This window comes from Vicugna pacos, chromosome 8, assembly GCF_048564905.1.
Source record: "Vicugna pacos chromosome 8, VicPac4, whole genome shotgun sequence".
Classification (NCBI taxonomy): Eukaryota; Metazoa; Chordata; class Mammalia; order Artiodactyla; family Camelidae; genus Vicugna; species Vicugna pacos.
In genome coordinates this window covers 71222702-71245113 of record NC_132994.1, presented here as the reverse complement: position 1 = coordinate 71245113, position 22412 = coordinate 71222702, and the positions used below count along the sequence as shown (strand labels likewise).

The 22412-nt window shown below is 42.2% G+C and overlaps 1 long non-coding RNA gene and 1 pseudogene across 1 annotated transcript in view; one reads left to right on the top strand and one right to left on the bottom strand.

Moving 5' to 3' along the window:
- The window catches only part of LOC116281456 (uncharacterized), a 38633-nt gene extending 18454 nt beyond the window's left edge, over positions 1 to 20179 (top strand). The window contains exons 4-7 of the long non-coding RNA XR_012075295.1: positions 17530 to 17584; positions 18119 to 18325; positions 18928 to 19086; positions 20007 to 20179. This is a non-coding gene — a long non-coding RNA (uncharacterized lncRNA). The remainder of the gene's footprint in view (positions 1 to 17529; positions 17585 to 18118; positions 18326 to 18927; positions 19087 to 20006) is intronic.
- A 676-nt stretch (positions 20180 to 20855) lies between these two features.
- LOC102544619 (eukaryotic translation initiation factor 6 pseudogene) lies at positions 20856 to 21585 on the bottom strand (annotated as a pseudogene).
- Between the last annotated feature and the right edge of the window lie 827 nt (positions 21586 to 22412).

Here is a 22412-nt window from a genome sequence, read left to right as displayed (position 1 = left end):
CAACCCACACCATCCCTCTCTGGGTGAAAGCATTTCAGTGGACTTTCCGCTTTCCCAAGACAAGCGTAACTAGGTCTCCTGCTTCAGCCACACTGGCCTTTCCTTCAAGAAGCTTGGCTTGCTGTTCCTTCTGCCTGAATCCATCTTCCTTCATTTCTTGACCTGGTCAATCTGCCTCCCTTCAGATTTTGTCTAGTCGCCATTCCTCCTAGAAAGCTTTCCTTACCCACCTTACCCCTTATAACTTCAGTACCATGTCCATCTATCTCCTTAGCACAGTTGAGATTTTGTGTGTGTGTGCAATTGTTTGATAAATGTAAGCTCTCTGAAGTTGTGGCTATATCTGTTCACTAATATTCTCAATGCTTGGACACATAGCTGGGGCTCAGTAAATATTGATTGAATGAATAAATGGGTGAGTGGGTCAATACTCGCCTATAGAATTTCCAATTTGGGAAACAAGCTATAGTATTTGAAAAACAGTGAAGTATTAGTGAATGTGAGCAAAGTCAGAACAAATTTGAGTATTATTGTGGAAATAATTTTTTGGAAAGTTGATATTAAGAAGCTCTTCTTATGTCTGAAAGTGAATTTCCTCTTATTACTCTTTGAATAGATTTCTTATATATTTACTAAGCATTCTATTCACTAAAAAAAATCTCTCATACATGTTTAGAGAATTTTTAAGTAATTCTAATCCTCTCTTTCTTAAACAGCTGGACACCAGTTTACTGGTGACAAATGACTAGATTTCACTGCCAGACCAAGGTTTTTCTAGGCCTTCTGCATTTAATTTAAATTAGTTGAATATTGAATTTGAAGGACTATAGAGCAAAGGTGCATCTGCTCAATAATTGATCTACCAAACGTTTACGGCTTTTGCTGGTGTAAAGAAGAGTATGAGTCTAGAGGCCCAGGCCTGGAGGAGTTGGTGACCTACCCCAGGACACAGAAATGTAAACAGATATTGCAGTGCAGCAAGGTAAGTGCTGCCAGAGGAATGCACAAAATGCTGTGACCCCTACCCAGCACATGGAAAATACAGATTTATACAATCACCCCAACTCCCACATTTCACTAAGAATCACAGTCGGAGAAGGAAATACGCTGAACAGGGCAAGACCTGATTACACCGTTTTTCGTTAGCAGAACAAAGAGTTTTATATTCGTCCTTCCTTACCTTTTAGCAAAAGTAAGCTGATGTGTCTCCTCATTTTGTTAGCTTTCATGAGAAAAATCACTTCCTCAATTCTTGTCATCTCTCCCCCTTCCTCTGTCTGCCAATGCCTTTTCCCCTGCGTAGAATTGCTTTTTCACTTTATGGTTGGTCTTTTGGCACAGGGTTCCCTAAGGGAGGCAAATTAGTATTTGCTGAATCACCTGACTTTTCAGTATATCCTCCTTGATTTCTAGCTTTCTTAAAAATACAAAATAAGTGATACCCTATATAGATATTTAAGACTTTGGAGTGAGTGGGGAAGCCAGAATCTCAAGATACAGTTTCAGTTTTTCAATTAGGTTTGGAGTATATATAATGCAGTTATCTAAACAAATTGAGATAGTGAATTAAAATTTTAACCCAGTCAACACAAATTTTCTTTTCGCTACAAGCATAATTTATTACTAGCTGCTCCTAGTCTGAACCCCCATTGGTAAAATTGTTCAGATGAAAAACAATGAAAATTGTTTTTTAACCTGATATATTTTTTGATCTATCAGGTTGAATTACATTCTGAAAATATTAGCAAGTAAAACTGTTATAAAGTATCTGCATTCATAATTTATAGAAAGTAGAGTTTCTTGTTATGTAATTATTTAACAAAAGACACCACTTCCTGAGAATAGAGGCAGCTAAGTAGGTGACCTGCTGGTGGATTATGGCCTCTTTTTCTCATTAGGTGGCTGTTTCCTTGGGCCCCAGCAATGACACTTTAGCCAATCATACGTAGAGAGTTATGTGATAAGCCAAATGGCCATTCATTCAATCTTTCACCCATTCAACTAACATTTATTGAGTTCCCTCTGTGTGCTAGGCTCTGTTCTAGGCTCTGGGGAAACAGCAGAGAATACAGCTGGCAGAGTACCTGCCTTCGTGGAACTTACATTCTAGTAGGTAAAACAGACCATAAACATATAAGCAAATAACCATCAAGTCTAGTTGGCATTGAGTGTTATGAAGAAATTAAAACAGAGGAAGGGGTCAGAGCTGATGAGAGATGATGTTTTAAATAGGATGAACAAGGAGGGCTCTCTGAGGATTTGACATTTAATTGGAGACCTGAAGGACACGAGAGCCATTAAATAGGGGAAGATTGTCCTATGCAGGGGACAGAGCAAACGTGAAGGCACTGAGACAGGAGTATGCCCAAGATCCAGAGTGCAGAAACCTTTTCTTTTTTAATCAAACTAAGAGCATACATTCCAAATTCATTTCAAAGGGCATAAAACATACTTTAGCTTGTGAGTTACTCAGTGATTCATTAGTTATGAGAGGAGCTCAATATAGATTTGTCTATCCAGAGAGACCTAAAATATTCGTTTTCTACTAATTTATACCTTCCAGCAGCTAGTATGAATATGTGCAGGAGAGTAGGGAATCAGGAGAAATTCTGGCCAATGAGAAGGAACAGAATTTTCTGGGTGGAGCTTCTGGGTGGACCCTTAAAAGGGATACATTCACCTGGCATGTGCGTTTTGCCCTGCACCATTCCCCACTTCCTATCCTGAACACAGATATGATGCTAGAGGCAAAGCACTTATCTTGCAACCACCTGGCAGCGAGCATGAGGGACAAAAGTCACATCTGAAGGATTGCTGAACAGAAGGGCTAGAAAAAGCCCAGGATCCTGAGGGCTGCCCTGACGCCCCAGAACCATCAGTCCACAGGCTTCTTGTGTGTGGAGAAGAAACCAAAAGAAACCTGACGTGTTAAGCCAGTCTGTGGGGTGTTCTGTTCCTCTCAGCCAAGAGAGAGACTCATTTACATTACACAGGGATGGATTCTTCCAGATTTGAAGGTGGGCTTGATTATTAATAGAATGTGCAGGAGGGTTACTGAAAAAAAATTAGCCCCTGAATCAAAACTCATTGGCTGTACTTCACTAGGAAGGAGAAAGTTGTTGAAAAGGAATCTCGTTCTTTTTAATTTCCACAAGGTCTAGGGAAGAGTCCTTTGTATTGGAAGCAGGGGGCCCTGGAGCCTGACAACACTGATCTTGACCGTAGAGTTCAACTTTACCATCTGCAGATGAAAATGACTCAGACCCAACTTTCCCATTATTGTTCAAGTGTCTAAGTGCAGCTCAGTGGTGTGATACAATTCCTATGTTATAAAACTGAAAGCATATATATGTAGATACTTACAGCACTTTTGTCATGTTTAATTCTGAAAGCTGTCTTTGCACAACTTTCCACGTATGAACAGGTGAGGAATTAAAGCCTGTTCTCACAAGTGTGTGAGATGAGAATCTAGCTGTGAATGCCAGCATAGCACTTTGAGATAATTCTGCATAATGTTCTAGAAAAATCTTGGAAACTCTAGATAATATGTAATCAATATTCAATGAGTTGTAGCCTTTTTTAAAAGTTTGTCTTACTGCTCAGTCATTGTTTGCTCAGATAATTCAAATTAATCAAAATCTGAGCACAGTTATAAATTAGGAAACTTATTTGCTAAGAGGAATAAAAATGATTATGATGGAATCCAAAGGACAGCACAGGTGATCTTAGGCTTGGACTGTACACCCATTTAAGTAGTGTGTGTGAGGTACGTAGAAAGGTTTAAAGTACCATGCAAATTTAGGCTTATTTTTATTGTCGGTTGGTGAATTCAAGGTCTAGACTATTTTTTAGAGGATGAGCTTACTTTATCCTTCAAATGCCCTAGCAATGGAAGGGGTATTGGCAAAATAGGATTCTTTTAAAATTAATACTGTATTTTATTGAAAAATAAAAGCACTGATATGCATTCTAAATGTTCTTTCATAGAAGCTACAAGATATATTACTTACATATCACAGTTTTGAATTTTTAAAAGAAGGTTACAGAAATGCTCTGTATGTGCTGATGTTTCAGTGGTTGTATGCTAATCCAGATTTATATCCAGATTAGTATCAGTCACAGTGATCTGTAATTTGCTGAATTTTAAAGGCAGTGTACGGCTCCGGATATTTGGTTGTGAGTGAGAGAAAATCCAACTTAAAAAGGCATAAGAAAGAAAAGAGAATTTCTTCGTTCACTTAACTGAAAGATCCAGGGGGACTGGCAACACTGGTCCCAGGAGCTCAAACAATGCCATCTGGACCTAACCTCTCTTTCTTCCCTTGGTTGTGCTGTCTTCCATTTTTACTTAATTTTCAGCTGGGCCAAGCTGGCATCCTAATAGTTGGAAGTCCATTTCTAAGTCTCTCCAGAGTTTAAATAAATAAATAAGTAATATAACTGAGAATTGAGTCCCACTGGAAGAGTTAAGGATCACTGTTGAAACTAATCACTGTGGACAGAGGGATTCTACCTACTCGTTGGCCATGTTTGGACCACATGCCCAAACTTAGACCTGGGGTTTGTGTCAGCTCACCAAACCACGTGGACCAAGATGGGGAGTGAACACATGTCCAAGGCACGTTTTGGTTGTATTACTGGAAGAAGTGGGAAAGGATGATGGGTAACTAAAATCAAGAAACGTCCATGATCGGCTCAAAAGTACTTTGTGTATCCAACACCTCTAATTACACTGTTTTGTCATTTTTTTCTCTATTCCCTACTAGATTGTAAATTCCTTAAAAGAAGGGAACATAATTATTTGATTATGGCCACCTCTTCCCTCCTGATTTTCTACTTTGGACAATGCCTAGCATATATCTGGCACTTATCAAATGACTTTTGAGTGAATGAATTGTAGTTGATACCAGCAAGAACGCTTCAAGTTATTACTTGAAGTAACAATGAGATGAGTGCTATTAAAAGGCTTACTTACTTTCAATTCATACCACTTCCTGTTTCTCTTTAAGGCACACTAAGCATCATAAATGTGATCTGAAATAATCTAACATTTATAAGCTATTATTCCTTTGTAGGTTTGTGGACACAATATTCCCCAAACATAGGACAGAATTAAATACACCCATATTTGCACTTAATGACAGAAAAAAACCAGACAAGGACAAGAAATATAGCCATTAATACTAGAGAGTAACTTTATAAATTATTTATTTATTTTTTGAGGTTTTTAAAATTGTGGTAAGAAGCGCATTAGATAAAATTTACCATCTGGCCCACTTTTAAGAGTACAGTACAGTAACGTGAACTGTGTGCACATCACTGCAGCAGATCTCTACAACTTTTCATCTTGCAAAACTGAAACTCTTGTGCTCATTGAAAAACAACTACCCTCCCCGCCCCGCCCCCAGCCCCTGGCAACCACCATTCTTTCTGTTTTTGAGTTTGACTACTTGTAGATACCTCAGTTAAATGGAGTCACTTATGTGTATTCGTCTTTTTGTGACAGGCCTATTTCACTTAGCATATAAGGTTCTCAAGGTTCATCCATGTTGTAGCACAAAACAAAATTTCCTTCTTTTTTAAGGCTGAATAATATTTCATCGTATGTATATATGACATTTTCTTTATCCATACATCACCCAATGGACATTTAACTTGCTTCCACCTCTTGGCAATTGTTAATAAAGCTGCAGTGAACATCAGTGTGCAAATACTTCATCGAGAGCCTGTTTTCAGTTTTTTTAATGTGTATACTGAATTGGGATTGCTGGATCATACAGTAAATTATGTTTCTGATTTTTTGAGGAACCACTCTGCTGTTTTCCATAGCAGCTGCACCATTTTATATTCCCAGCAACAGTATACAAGCGTTCCAATTTCTCCACATCCTCACCAACACCTATTATTTTCTGTTGGTTTGTTTTGTTTTTTGATAGAGGGCATTCTAATGGGTATGAGGTAATATCTCATTTTGGTTTTGATTTGTGTTTCTCTGATTATTAGTGGGTCATCTTTTCACATGCTTGTTGGCCATTTGTATGTCTTCTTTGGAGAAATGTCTATTCAAGTCCTTTGCCCATTTTTCAAATCAGGTTCTTTTTCTGTTGATGAGTTATGGGAGTCCCTTATAGATTCTGGACATTACCCCTAATCAGATATGTGGTTTTGCAAGTGTTTCCTTCCATTCCATAGGTTGCCTTTTCACTCTGTTCATTGTTCTTTGCTGTGAAGACTTGTTTAAGTTTGCTGTAGTGTTATCTGTCTTGTTGCTTTTGTTGCTTATGCTTTTGGTGTCATATCTGAGAAATCATTGCCAAATCTAATGTCATGAAGCATTACCCTGTGTTTTCTCCTAAGAGTTTTATAGTTTCAGATCTTACCTTTAGGGCTTTAATGAGTTAATTTTGTATATGGTGTAAGGTAAGGGTCTAAATTCATTCTTTAGCATGTGGTTATCCAGTTTTCCCAACACCATTTGTTGAGGAGACTGTCCTTTTCCCACTGTGTAGCTTTGACTCTCTTGTAGAAGGTCATTTGACCACATACATAAGGGTTTATTCCTATGTTCTGTATTATGTACCATTGGGCTGTGTGTCTGTCTTTATGCCCCTACCACACTGTTTTGATTACTCTAGCTTTGTGATATGTTTTGAAATCAGGAACTGTGAGGCCTCCAGCTTTGTTTTTCTTTCTTAAGATTATTTTCATTATCCAGAATCCTCTGAGAGTCTAGATGGATCTTGGGATTTTTTTTTTTTTTTTGCATTGAATCTGTAGATCACTTTGGGTAGTATGGACATCTTCACAGTGTTCAGACTTCCAATCCATTAACATGGAATGCCTTTTCATTTATTTGTGTCTTCTTTAATTTTGTTTTTAAAACAATCTTTTGTAGTGTTTAGTGTACAAGTCTTTTACTTCCTTGGTTAAGTTTATTCCTATATTCTTTTTGATGCTATTGTAAATAGAATTGTTTTCTTAACTTCTTTTTTCAGATTGTTCTTGTTGGTATAGAAATGAAATGGATTTTTGTGTGTTGATTTTGTATCTTGCAAATTTGTTGAATTTAGTCATTAGTTCTAATAGTTTTTTCAGGGAAATCTTTAGGGTTTTCTACGTATAAGATTATGTCATCTGCAAACAGAGATAATTTTACCTCTCCATTTTCGATTTACATGCCTTTTATTTCTTTTTCTTGCCAAATTGCTCTGGTTAGAACTTCCAGTACTGTGTTGAACACAAGTGGCAAAAATGGTCATCCTTGCCTTTTTCCTTATGTTAGTGGGAAAATTTTCATTTTCCACTGTTGCATATGCTGTTAGTTGTGAGCTTTTCATATATGGCCTTTATTATGTTGAGGTGATTTCCTTCTGTTTGTAGTTTGATGAGTGTTTTTATCATGAAGGGATGTTGAATTTTGACAAATGCTTTTCTGCACCAATTGAGATTATCACCTAGGTTTTTTCTTCATTCTATTAACACGATGTATTACATTAATTGATTTTGTTATGTTGAAGCATCCTTGTATTCCAGGAATAAATCCCACTTGGTCATGATGTATAATCCTTTTAATGTGCTGTTGAATTTGGTTGATAGTATTTTGTTGAGTATTTTTGCATCAGTATTCATCAGAGATATTGGTCTGCAGTTTTCTTTCTTGTAGTATCTTTGTTGGGTTTTGGATTTCAGGGTAATGCTGGCCTCAAAAAATCAGTTTGAAAGTGTTCCCTCCTCTTTAATTATTTGGAAGCATTTAAAAAAGATTATTATTTATTCTTCTTTCAGTGTTTGGTAGAATTCTCTGGTGAAGCCACCTGCTTCTGGGCTTTTCTTCGTTGGGAGCATTTTGATTTCTGATTCAACTTCCTTACTAGTTATAGGTCTGTTTAGATTTTTTTTATTTCTTCATGATTCAGTCTTGTTTGTTTCTAGGAATATATTTACTTATTCTAGGTTTTCTAATTTGTTGGCATATAATTGTTCATAATAGTTTCTTATGATCTTTTTTCTTTTTGTGGCATCAGTTATAATGTCTCATCTTTCATTTATGACTTTTATGATTTGACTCTTACCTCTTTCTTAACTAGTCTACCTGAAGTCTTTTTTTTTCAATTTTGTTTATCTTTTCAAAAATCAGTTCTTAGTTTTGTTAATTTTTCCTGTTGTTTTTCTATTCTCTGTTTTGCTTATTTCTGCTAATCTTTGTTATTTCTTTTGTTTTGCTAACTTTGGGTTTCGTTTGTTCTTTTCATAGTTCCTTAGGGTGTAAAGTTAGGTTGTTAACTTGAGATCATTTTTTAAAGTATAGGCATTTACCATTGTAAACTTCCCTCCAGTATTGCTTCTGCTACATCTCATAAGTTTTAATATATTGTGTTTTCATTTTCATTTCTCTCAAGATATTTTCTAATTTCCCTTGTGATTTCTTCTTTGACCCACTGGATGTTCAAAAATTTTATTTAATTTTCACATTTTTTGTGAATTTCCTATTGATTTCTAGTTTTGTTGCATATCAGAAAAGGTACTTGGTGTGATTTGAATGTTCTTAAATTTGTTAAGACTTGTTTTGTAGTGTAACATGTGATCTGTGCTAGAGAATGTTACTTGTGTGCTTGAGAAGAATATATACTCTGCTTCTATTAGATGGAGTGTTTTGTATCTGTCTGTTAGATCTGGTTAGTCTGTAATGTTATTCAAGTCCTCTGTTCCCTTATTGATTTTCCTTCTGGATATTCTATCCATTATTAAAAGTGCAGTATTGAAATCTCCTACTATTATTGTGTTACTGTTTATTTCTCCCTTCAAGTCTGTCAGAAATTCTGTTTGATTCATATATCTGGTGCATATATATTTATAATTGTTATAGCTTCCTAGTGAATTGGGTCTTTTTCTCCTGTGACAATTTTTGGGGGGAGGGTAATTAAATTTATTCATTCATTAATTTTTTTATAAATGGAGGTGCTGGGGATTGAACCCAGAACCTTGTGCATTCTAAGCATGCACTCTACCACTGAGCTTTACCCTCACCCCTTCTTGTGACAATTTTTATCTTGAAGTCTATTTTGTCTGATTTAATACAGCTACTGCCTCTGCTCTCTTGGTTACCACTTATGTGGAATATTTTTTGCATCCTTTCATTTTCAATCTATGTATGTCCTTAAAGCTTAAGTAAGTCTCTTACAGACAGCATAAAGTTGGATCTTGTTTTTTATTTACTTTTACTATGTCTTTTGATTGGGAAGTTTAATCCATTTAAATTTAAGGTAGTTACTGTTAGAGAAAGACTTACTCTTGTTATTTTGTTAATTGTTTTCTGTGTATTTTTTAGTTATTTTGTCCCTCTTTCCCTCTATTAGTGTCTTCTTTTGTGTTTTATTGATATTTTTGAAGTGACATGCTTTAGTTCTTTTCTCATTTTCTTTTGTGTATCTTCTGTAGATATTTTCTTTGTGATTAATGGAAACTACATAAAACATCTTATTGTTATAACAAGCTATTTTAAACTGATAAAACTTAATATTAATCATAGACAAAACTCTACTTTTTTATATCTCTCCCCAGTTTAGTTACTAATGTCACAAATTACATCTTTTTATATTTTGTGTTGATAACATGCTTCTATAGTTAGTTAATTTTTATGCTTTTATCATTTATTACAGGATTTTGTATTTGTCTGTCTATTTACCTTTACCAGGGAGCTTTGTATTTTTATATTTTCATGTCATTTCATGTGCTGTGCAAGTCATTCACTTTAAGAGAAAAGTGTCTCTGTGTGTGCGTGCGTGTGTGCGTGTGTATGTGTGTGTGCGTGTGCGTGTGTGTGTGTTTTAATTGGCAGTACTCAAAGTCCTGGTACTTCAGTAACCTCAGAGTTTGTTTTTGTTGCTGTTGTCTTTTTAAATTACTATGATCTTTTCCTTTAAGCTTGAATCATTTTTGAGGTGCTTTCAGTCTCTTGCTGGATTTTTTTCCCAGAACTTCAGGCAACTCAAACCTAGTCTCTGAACTTAGCAGCAATAAATTCCAATCTTCATGTCTTAAAAAGACTTAACAACTGAAGTCCTCAAAAAGTTGTTTTCTCTGCAGCCCATTCCTGTCTTTGATTGCTCAGTCCAGAACTCCATCAAATGAAACATCTTCCAAGATCCATTTATAGTGAACACTTGGTTGGACCATGCAGTGGCATGGTGGCATGGTCCTCTGCAGTGGCATGTCCTGTCTTAGAAAGCAGAGGTCCTGGAATCCTGGAGATTTTCTGCAGAGGAGCTTTATGACATCATTTCCCAGAGAGATCCAAGACTGGAGGACAGTCCTTCATCTAATGAACCTTGTGGAACTCAAATGGGAAACTCAACTTTCTCAAAGTCTAAAGCATAATTACATTATGCAGATAATGAAAGATTTAAACAGTTTGGGTTTATTTATTTATGTTTTTAGTTTACTTCAGATCACAAAGTTATAAGTAACAGCATAAAGGCTCAGTCCTGAAAATATATTGAAATAATTTTCTAAAAAGAGTTGCCATGTTTATCAATTTTTTAGGTGTGAGGACCTGTTAGCACTAGTGTCTGTTTTCTGGCTGCCATTCAAACTGTAGATGAAGTTTTAGGTACTTTTTTTTACAAAATGCTCTCCAATAGTCCCTGCCTTAGTCATATGGATTATTGGTGAAATTATTGGGCAGCTTTTGCTAATAATTATCTAGGCTTCTTAACTTAGAATTCAGCACTTTTACAACATTCTGGAAAGCTTGCATAGCTCACCAGACAAGATAATTGCATGCCCTGTATTGCAGAGTTGCCTTACCTGGGTAAATGCAAATGCAATAAATAAATGAACCAGAACGGAAACTGAATGCAGCAATCAAATTAGGATCCAAGCCACACTAGTTAGCGCTTGTTTTTCTACCTCGAATCCACCTGCTTGCTACATTCTCCCTTCTCTTTATCCAGCCCTGATCTCTCCCGCATTGGAAAAAGGACATCAGGTACTCTTCTTGTGGCCCCGGAAGGATATGAGCTCTTTATTCTTTGACCTCATCACACTCTGTACCTCTCACAGAGGTTCCCTCCATCGCTGCTGTGTTCTGCTTATCTGTGCGCATCTTATCCTTGCCCTCACCAGCTATGCTGGAAGATGTCAATTTAATGATAAAACTGTCCATGTTTTGCAGTGTCTCTCGGTGTTGATCGCCACACATGTTTCCAGGTGCAAAGATGTGTTTGACTCTTAGGTGTGTGGTTTGTGGATGAAATTCCATCATTTTCTTCTTTCCTAAAAATCTGCAGCTCACTTTGGTATATCATCTCCTTGAAACAATTTCCTCATAAACGTCAAGGAGTTGGTGATTAGTTTTTATGGGGGAAGTATTTGTCTTGTTTAAAGTCTAAGGAAGCCAGAATTTGTTCTTAAGAAAAAGAAGTCCCTTGAAATGGAAGGATACAACTTCAGGGGTTAATGAAATATGCAGAGGATAAGGGATGCCACGTTCGCTCCTGTGACAGAGGAACATTGAGCCTTAGTCGTATTCTCTTATTTCTAATAGTAATTTATACATTTTTTGTCATAAAAATGAAAATCAAACAAAGCAAAACAGTGGCAGTGCTTTGTAAATGTTGACATACCCTGGAAATGTGTCTTCAAGGGCTGGCAACAACGGGACGTATGTATCCACAGCTGGCATGGGAATCCCGTTCCTATTTGATAGGGCAGATTTTAGCAGCCCCACTTGATAGAAGAGAAAACTGTGTTCACCGAGTTCACCCCAGCTACTCCAAGGGAGAGTTCTATTTCTAGCACAGGTCTCTGATTCCCTCTTCTTGACTGTGCCCACCACCCACCCTCTTTCTGGAGGAGAATCTGGTCTTTGCAGAAATCACGAAGGTCCCCAGAGCTGGAGGTCGTGCTCTGGTCACAGACTTTCATTCCAGCCTGAATGTGGCCTTTCAGAAAGATGCTTGGCACTGCTGGCCCCTGTCTCCCAGGCCTTTCCCCAGTGCGCACACACACACACACACACACACAGCCTACAGAACAAAGAGCAGGGTGTGGAGTCCCTGCCTTCCCCACCTTCACATTCCCACAGGGCCAGCCAGGATTCCGTGCTGTGGGAGCCAGGATCTCCCTGCCACCCCAGCAGGCATGGGCGGCTGCCACATTGTCACCTCGGCGGCTCCCACGGTGCTGGACTAGTCTCCAGGGCTTGTTGGCCCCTGCTTCTCCCTCCCCCTGGGAAAACTCACCCGGTCTGCAGGCCCTGCCAGTGTAGTAAATATTTATTAGAGGAAGAGGTGACTAGCATTTAGTTATTAGGTATCTGCTCTATTCAACATACAATATTAATAATAATCATTACAGGTTCCTGGGCACTCACTATGTATGTGAACTGACTCTAATAAAAGTCACAGTAACTCTTAAGTATTGTAGTTATTTTATAGACAAGAAAAGACAAATAGCCTAAGGACCTTGCTCAGGTTTATACAAGAGTGTGAGTGACAAACCCCGGTCTGTTTCACTGAAAAACCACCCAGCTGTAGGCAGGGCCCTGGGATGTTGTGAAGGCTATTGGCCTGTATACAGTTAACTGTCATACCAGGTATGACGTGTTGAAGTATGTCCCCACCCCCCAAAGAAAGATATGTTCAAGTCCTAATCCCCAGTGCCTCAGAATGTGACCTCATTTGGAAATAAGGTCATTATAGATGTAACTAAGGTAAGGTGAGATCAGATTAAAGTAGACTGAATCCTTAATCCAATATGACTGGTGTTCTTATACAAAGAAAAGAAGGCAGCTGTGTGTTGATGAAGCTGATGGAGTGATGCGGCCACAACCCAAGGAATGCTCAGGACCAGCAGAAGCTGGGAGAGACAAGGGAGGATCCTCCCTGTAGGTTTCTGAGGGGGCACAGCCCTGCTGACTCCTGGAGTTCGGCCTTCTGGCCTCCAGGACAGTGAGACAAGAAATTTCTGCTGTTTTAAGCCACTGAGTTTGTGCCACTTTGTTACGGCAGCCCCAGGAACCCAATATTCCAGGTAGAATGAAGAGTGCTTATTCATAGAGGCTTATAGCAAGTACCTTGGGAATTTGCCTGTTATATAGGAAAACTGGGCAGGCCTGGGAAAGGGAAAGCAAAGCTTGCTGCCTTTGTCCCTAGTCTTAAAGGGTGGGTAGGCTTCTGGAAGTGAAGGTGGGGGTCGGAGGGGTTGCAGAGCACGGCTGGCCAGTGGAAAGGCACAGCTCAGGCCCAGAGGAAGGAGCGTCTGGGATGGGCCTGTGTGAGTGAGGCTGAGTGGGGCGATGCTGGGCTCGGCAGCCGGCGGGGAGCAGTTGTCAGGCTATGCCTGCCCCCAGCGTTGCCCAGCACGCCCCTTTCAGTGAGGGGCCCAGGTTGTCCCCTCTGGGCCAGGACCCACCTCTCTTCTACCACGCTCACCTGGATCCACCCCGCTTTCCGCCTGTTTTTATGACGGCACAGCCCTGCTCTGTGGTCTCCGTCTTGTTGCTCAGTCTAGTAGCTGGGTCTTCTGGGGCAGGGCCTTCCTTCATTTGCTGGTCCCCTCACAGCTACTCAAGTCCTTCCTCTGACCTGGTATCTGGGCCCTGGACCTTCCCTCAGTCTGGTCAGCTCCAGCCTGGACCCGCACCCTCCCAACCATCGTCACCCTTCTGCTGAGCCTCTGGGACACCAGCCCTCCCAGCAGTGCCCTCTGCCCTGCCGGCCCTGCCTCTCTGGCCCCGTTGATGGCCTGGTTCCAGGTCCCAGCTCGTCCTGGCTGCTCTAGCAGGCTCTGCCCTGAGCGAGCCCAAAGGTTTGTGAGCTGGAGCGTGACACGGTCCAAACCGTAGCTCCGGCTGCTGCGTCAGTGCTGAACTGAAAAACAGATCATGTGGAAGCTGGGTCTGGCAGGAGCGGGCTGCTTAATGAGTTTTTGTTTTGTAAATGAACAGATAAAGGGGAAACAATGTGAAGATTCCAGTGATTGTCCAAGATGGAGGTACTGGTACCTCAGTGGGGCCTTGTCCTGGTTCAGATACAGACTGCAGCATGACCGGGGAGTGAGGCAGGGACTGGGGGGGAGGGGGCCAGGATGTAGTGGGGAGAGCGAGGGCTTTGCTGTTCAACAGTCTGGCTTCAGTCCTGGCTCTGCTGCCTTCTGGCCAGTGTCTTGGGTAAGTGGCCTCACCTCTGAGCCTTGGGTTCCTCCCCACGGTGTTATTAACATCCACCTCTCAGAGTAACTGGGAAGAGTCAACGTGGAGCAGGTGATCTGTAATGTTTGTGGTGACCTGCATCCAGGAAATGGGTCGATGGATGGTGGGACCCTCGCCCCAGGTTCTGATTCCTTGGAAGAGGAATCAAAAGAATAAGGCATCACCCAGGTTTTCAAGGGTTTAGAATACCTGGAGAAGGGGGTTACATGGCAGGAACACAGACTCAGGAAATAAAACAAGGCTCCAATAAACAGGACCAGTCCAGTGCCTTGCCCAGGACTGGCATTTACTAAGTAAAGATGGTTGAGAAAAGAAGACCCATATGAGTGACCAGATCTGGGGTGCCACATGAGAGCAAGGCCAGGTGGACTATCAGATGCATATCATTGTGCCCAGTCCCAAGGTGCTGGGTCCACACTGGCTGTTGAGGCTGCAGGGCTAGTGTGAATCCAGTGGCTCTAGCTGGGGGAGCAAAGGGCCTTGAAGGCTGGAAACTGTGCTGAGAAAATCGCTGTGGGAGTCAGGCTGGAGAAGAAGGGGTGGATGAGAGTAGAATTGTCAGGGGTTAGACCAGTAGACAAGGTGGGAAGGAGGAAAAGAAGTGAGGATGATTCAGGCATTTGTAACCAGTATGAGTGCCTCGGGGGCACTGGGTGCCTTCAGGGGTAACCTGACCATGGCCTGCAGGCAGAGGCCTTGGAGTGGGAGCAAGGATTCTTGTACCACTGGGTGTGGAGAAGGCTAGGCTGCTCTCCTGTTTATCCACACGGGCAAGCCAGGCCCAGTCCTGGCCACGTGCCCGGGTGCCTTAGCGGCAAAGGAGCCCCTCTCAATGACACAGCATGCTGCATTCACTTTTTCAGAGGTTTATGCTAAAAACATGCACAATTCTAACTGAATAGAAATGAAATACCCCTCTGAATTCTAAAACAAAAACTTAACACTTATAGAAAATCCTTCACATGTAATGATCGAACAATGACCACAATAGTCAGAGATGAAAGTTAAGATGAAAGATCTAAGTGGATCTCCACCTATTCTGGACATAGCCCAGCAGAGACCTTTATGAGTCTCACTTGTTTATAATGGGCTCTCAAGAAGATCCACGTTGGAAAAAATAGGAATAAGGAGGGGAAACTTGCCCTATCGGCTATTAAGACATGCTTAGCACAAAGCCATCGTGTAGCGAGATGCAGGCGTACACAGAGCAAGGGAGCAGAATAGAGTCGGGTGGACCCAGTGGCACACGGAAACGTCACACACCATAAAGCTGACACCACAAATCAACAGGATCATGGAGCCAATGAGCTGGCAACGCTGGCTCTCTGAATGGAGAAAAATTAATCTATATCGCTTTTAATTCCACGAAAAAGGTGGCCTACGTTTCCTGGGGGATTAAAGACCTACATGTGGAAGGTAAAACTCAAAAGTTAATGGAAGAAAATGAAGGAGAATGTTCTTCTGAAATAGGGGAAGGAAAGTACTTCTAAAGTTGAATGTTAAGAACACAAAACTACAAAGGCAAAAAACCTGATGAATTTGGTTAGAGAAAACACTATGGACAAAATGAATCTAGCTGATGGAGAACATATTTACAATGTCTAAAACTGACAGGGGATTAATAACTAGAAAACATAGTTTTTGCAAACTTGTTGCAAACGAGAAAACCCCAACAAAAATAAGCAAAGGGGGGTAACAATTTCCAAATAAGGAAATCTGAAAGGCCAGCAAACGTGTAGAGACACCAAACATGTTAGTGATGAGAGGAATGCAGATTAAAACAGTACTGAGGCATTTTGTAGTTGTCATGGCAACAGATCAGCGTGGTGGGTTGTGGAGATGCAGGCCCCATGCCCTGTTCGTGGAGTGCAGCTGTGGGAACCACTCTGGGGACCTGTGGTCCATTTATACATAGTGCTCAGGCCTTTCGACGAGGATGACCACACACTTCAGTTTGCCTGAGACAGTCATGCAAACCTGGTGTCCTGGTGTAATTATTAAGAGTGCCCCCGGTCATTCTCTAAATTGTCCTTGTTTGGATGATAAGTTATAAGGCCACCTTCCTGGGATCCGACAGTTCCTTGTAGTTACCTGTCCTAGTGAAATTCTCAGGTCCATAAGAAACCTGAGTGCAATATTTGTGGCATCCGTGGAGGTAACTTGAATGTCCAGCCTGGGAGGGAGGACAGGTGACACGTGGTGGATAGGCACATGCAGGATTAGACAGGGGCAAGGAGCAAGGGTTTAGATGAACCCACAGCAACATGTGTGGATAATAATAGTGGTGCTGAGTGAGGGAAACAAATGAATCAGAAGGAGATACACAACTATGTATCAGTTATATAAACTGAAAGTATGTGTGTGTAAAACAATATACATTTTGCAGAAAATACATATATACAAAAAGATACACATTAAACACATTAGGATGATAAAGAAATGGAAAATGGGAATAAAAAGAGTAATTACAACATAAAGTGCTGGATTTTTTGTTTGTTTGTCTGGAGCAGAGAAAGGTCTATTGCTGGATTGAACAAGGAGAACTAGCAGCTCATCACCCCCTCCAGAAACCCTGAACTCCCTGGAGAGTTTCAGCTGGGGGTGGAGGGTCCCCAGGGCATGTAATCAGCTGTGCACATTATAATATGTAGACTCTTCAATAAAAGGTTTCTGGGATAAATGTTCAGTGAGTCACCCATTGCGACATCTTGGTTGCTACTGTTTGCTAAGAACTCTTAGCACTGTGGGGAGCTGCAAAGGAAAACATCCTGGTCCATTCAACCACAGTAACGGAATAAAAATATTGATTGAGTCTTGTGTGTCAGACACTGAAGTAGATACCAGGGAATAAGGAAAAATATCTTCAAGGCGCTATAACCAAGTTCCTGCCTTAAATTAAAACACTTTTAACTAATGAAAAATTCTCTTTGATGTAACTAGCCGTAACAGAAATATTTGGACCAAGTAAGTGTTAGCTCAAATGTTTTGAGAGTTGGTACAGTATTTAGAGAGAGTGGAGTTCATTCTTTAGGGGCAGCTTGAGTCCTAGTAGTGTTTTAAAAGAGGGGAAAGATGCCATTGCTGAAGATGGGAGTTTCTGGTAGAGAAAATGAGAGAAGCCAGGAAAGAATGGGAGTGTTTCCAGGGGCGGTAGGAGGGTGGGAGGGCAGGGGATGGGGGCAGGGGACGTGCTTGGACAGGACAGAGACCAGACTCGCACTCAGATACTGCAGGGATTAAAAACATTCAGATAAAAAGGCTTGCTGGCTGAGAGCACCTTGAAATCGTTAATAAAACGAAGCTTTCACTTGTTTCAGGGACACAAAGAGAACAGGAGCAGGAAATTTATGGCACTGAGATGACATCTGAGGGGTGAGCATTCTTTTCAATTCGCATGGAAGAGAGAAGCCTGAGGGAGAGAGATTAGAGGCACATGTTGCTGTTTGTAATAAAAATCGCTCCTCTCCCCATCCTGGTTCTGAAACAACTGAGACAAACCCGAAAGCTTTACTGCTGATAAAGCCACTGTTGGGGAGTGTGGCTTCGATTTGTTGGTGAGTGGACATTCTAAAAGCAAACCACAGGAGCAGATGAATGTGCCAGCTCGCAGAGACAGCCCTGTACCACACAGCTCTCCCAGACATGGCTGGGTCCTATCACATGTATGGCCTGAAGGGACAGCGCAGTCCTTTTTACAGGTAGGCTGGGGACACACACACACACACACACACAGAACAGAGCTGTGTGTGACCAGCTCTCCCTCTAAACGCACCAGTCAGATATTGTGAGGTCTTCTCTATCGGGTCACAGGAAAACCCTACATATTCCCCTTGTCCCTCAGAAACAAGGAAATAGGCTGTTTTCCATATGAAAGCAGGATCTTCCTCAGTTATGGGGTCTTCTCAGTTGCAGGTTCTAGAAGACGGTGGCCAGGCCTTGGGACACAGGGAAGAGAACAGATGACACAAGAGCTCTGAGGTTCAGGAGCTCAGCGATCCTACCTGCTTCACCCCCAACCAACACTTGGCACCTGCCCTAACGTCTAGGAAATAGAGGACGTCAACCCCCATAAATTCCACTCTGAGACTTATTAAAATGGCTTTTGGATTGCGGGTGAGCTGCTTTGCTTTTTCTGTCTTAAAAATAATCTCAAAATGAAAGCAAGTCTTAGGAAATGCATGCCTACCATCCCAGACTTGCTGCTGGTGGGCCCAGGAAGAGAAAGGTGTCCTTAGCCAGTCAGGTGTCTTTAGAAGAAGAAAGCCACCTGCAATGACCGTGACCCTGCCCCCAGGACCCACGTGGTGGTGTTCTAGGTTGTCTCTGGGCACAGGCTTCACAGAGACAGTGAGGAGCATCAGAGGAGCTGGCAGGTGACAAGGCTGTGGGGCATCACTAGTCTAGACACAAAACACAATTGTGCTGCAAGGAAATGTGAGGAAACCGGAAGCCCCTCTTTTACGCTGAGTGTGTTGAGGGGACAGGGAGAGCAGGGGCGGGGCACCTGCAGAGAGGAGACTGCTCAGGGCACAGTGTCCACCACAGACGAGGGGACCTTTTCCTCTAACATCCCTTAAGTGTAAGACCTTGAGCTACCGACTGACAATTCCCAAAATCGAAAGCGCAACCCCGAGACCTGACTCTATGCACGTGCAGAATGGAAAGACTGTGTGGCAGGGCCTGGGACTGGCCTGTGTGTTTTCTTCCACGTCCAGGCAACTGGCGAGCAGCCCCAGCCAGCCGCGTCGCCGCAGTGCAGGAGCGCAGCTGCAGGCACAGCACTCCAGCTGAGCGAGGTGATCCGGCGCGTATGGAACCCACGTGTGCGAGATGATGACGCCGCCAACTGAGCACAGGCCCGGCCCGCGGACACGGTTTGTCTGGCTTGCAAAGTGTTTTGAAAAACTTTTACACTCATTGCTGATACTTCTAAATTGGGAAATTTCATATCAAAATCAGACTTCAAACTTTTCTTGAAAGTGGGAGTGTGGCAGGGCAGGGCCCATACTCCAGCATAGCAAGAGTCATCCACAGAAGCCAAGGGGCAGCGAGGCCACCCTTCCTCTGCAGTGACCACCTTCCTCCAGGCTGGCTGCTTCCCTCCTGTGGCTGAGCTGCCTGCTCTGCTAGCATTGTGTCTGCTGTGTGGTCCCAAGTGACATGCCAGCCGTCACAGCTAATGGCGGGGTTGGCATCAGTGCCAGCTTGTACAGTTGTCTTTGGTCTCCACCACAACCCTGTTCCTGAATCAAGTTGTTGGGGGTCACTTGAGGACCCAGTCTGAAGAAGTGGCTTGGAGCTGCAGATTGGCCAAGTGACAATGCCAAGTTTATATAAATTCGTAGGAAATCTAGTAAACTCCAAACAGCCAAGGGCCAAGTTTAAGTGTAAACTTCAGGGGTTTCATCTGTCTTGCTCCCCCTGTGGCTCATTGCCTTACAAAGGGTAGGAGCTCAATAAAAATTTGTCAGCTGATGTGGTCCATGTCTCAGCCTAAAGCACTGCTCAAGATGCTATAAAGATAAATTCATTTCGGAGCGAGTCCTTTTGCTCTTCAGTAAGATCCAGCCGGTTAGGTAACATTTATCACCTGCTGCAGAAATTTGTATGCTCTGTTAGCAAATAGCTTTTTTTTAAGTTCCAATGCTCCAGTTTACATGTCAAATCTCTAGGATCCAGACCTCTAATGCTCAGATAGTGTAGTCACTACAGAGAACACACAGGACTCCTTCATGTTCAGTTCAGTCCAATAACTATTTACTGAGCTTCTACTATGTGTAAGCTTCTCTTCTAGTTGCTCAAGATACTGAGACAGCAGTGTCAACTGGCCCAGCCTTCAAGGAGCTCATAGGATGGTGGACAGCTGTACAAATGGCCACAGAAACTGTTTCAAACCACGTGTTTCCAGCACATTAACTGCTTTATTAAGTTAGCTTTTGACAATGAAAAAAAGAAAACGAAGCAGAAGAAGAAAAGAAGGAAGAAAAATTCATAGTGATTTAAAAATGTTTATTGTTTATATTCTGCAATTAAACACCTGTTTAGTAAATCTAATTTATTTGGGAGCTAGTTTGTTTCACATAAGTGGGTTTTTTTCATGTAAGACACTGAACCACGCGTAAAGGAGACAGCAACTTCAGAAGAAGGGCTCCTTCCTGGGAGCGCTAGGAGGGTTTTAGTGTTCTCTTTTTTTTCTTTTTAAAAAAAATCTGAAAATAATGTGACAAAATATTACCATTTGTTAAATCTGGATAGTGGGTACCTAGTAGTCTATTGAGTTATGTTATGAAGATTTAAAACACTGTATTTTATTTTTATTTATTATTATTATTATTATCATTATCATTATCATTATCATTATTATTATTATTATTTTGGCCAGAGGAAGCTGCCCTTTAATGGGGTGGCACAGGACAGAAGGGGCGCTCAGCCAGAAGCCAGAGGGCCTGCCAGCCAGCATGATTTGACAGATTTTTGCAGTAACTATAGATTCAGGAGATGAGCACAGGTGAAGAAGGGCTGGGCACCAGCCACTGAGTCCCAGCAAGCTCTCTGCCACCGCCCTGCCAGCATCTGGGACAGACTGGGTGGGAGGTGGAGAGAGTCCAGAGCCAGGAGCCCGCAGAACAGCATGGAAGGTGACTCAGGTGAGGCTGTCAATGAGGGAATCCTGCATGCTGGTAGCAGTGGTGCTAGGCTGGGCTGCGTTCAGCTTGAAGACGCTCTCCACCACTGACCACTCTGTGCTGGTTGTGTCCAGGCCACAGAAGGCGCACCAGTCATTTACCACCATCCCGGCGGCAATCACCCCACTGCCTCGGTTCACAGTGACCGTCACGTGGGGGACTTGAAGGAGAGAAGACAGCTCATCCTGGTCTTCAATTGAAGTCTTGGGATGTACCAGCCCTCCCTGATTGCTAAAGACACAGTAGCTTCCTACTAGTGCCTGGTCAGTCATTGTCTGAAGACTTCCACCTTGAGCACATCAGCCAGGATTTCTTCTGTTTCCCTGTCCAGGTCTGGGTAGACTAAGGCCACATAGTTGTTGCAGGTGGTGACATTGCCCAGGGCTGAGAGCCGATCCTCCACCTGCTGGATCTGCACTGAGTCTGGGAGGCAGTTGCGAATGTGTTGCAGCTCCTGGTGAGTGGTGCTGGGCACCAGGAGACCATGCCTGTTCCCCACTCGCATGTGCCCAATGAAGCAGCAGCCAGTGATGGATGCGTGCACCACAGGGATGGTATTAGCAAGCTCGCCCTTGAACACACTGTAAAAGTTCTCTGATCCTTCAGTGGCCACCAGGCATTAGGTGTTGGTTAAGTTTGGCAAAGCAACTGATCTCAGTTGTTCTCGAACGATGCGTGGACCGCCATGACGCCTGGGGACAGGTGAACCTCCATACGCGGCAACAGTCCTTCTCGGCCCTGGGTAGAGTTCCACATTTTATAATTTTTTAAGTTACAAAATAACATGCTTTCTGATAGCATAGACCAGACATCAGTACACCCCTTTCCTGAGAAAACTACCCTTCTGAACACCAGTCAATGCCCTAGGCTCTCCCTTGTGCCCTCTGGACTCCTGGGGGGACCTGTGTGTCCCTGGGCTGCGTGACCCCAGGCGGCCATATTCTGAATGACTGCCTGTTGTGTGTAATGTTTCTGCCTCTTTGCTGTCAGGGTGGTTGCGTGCCCCTTGCATCCTCCCTCCTAATCTGCTGGGCCCAGAATAGAGCTAATCAAACCAGTGAGAACCCCAACTAAAATCGGAATGCATAAACTTTAAGAGAAACCTAGAAAGGTTCTAAGTAGATGAATTTGTTGTTGTTGTTGTTGTTTTCCCACACATTATCCGGTTTTTGATGATGATCTGGACAGGTGGATCTAGGTAAGTGAATCGTTTCCATGGCTAGCAGTCCAGCAGACAGCAGTATGCTATGTTGGAAAGAAAACTAATCTGAGTTACCTGGCTTTGGTACTAACTAGCAGTGTTCATTCTTTCATTTATTTATCTAACAAATATTTATTAAACAACTATTAGGCGCTTGTTTCAGCTACTGATGGCATAGCAGGGAACAAGACAGCCCGGAGCTTCAATTCTTGTGCTGGAGACAAAAATAAGGATGCAAGCAAGTCTATAGCAGAGAGTGCTAACTGCCCTCAACACAGTAAATCAGGTGAAGTGGCAAGGAATGATCCCAGGG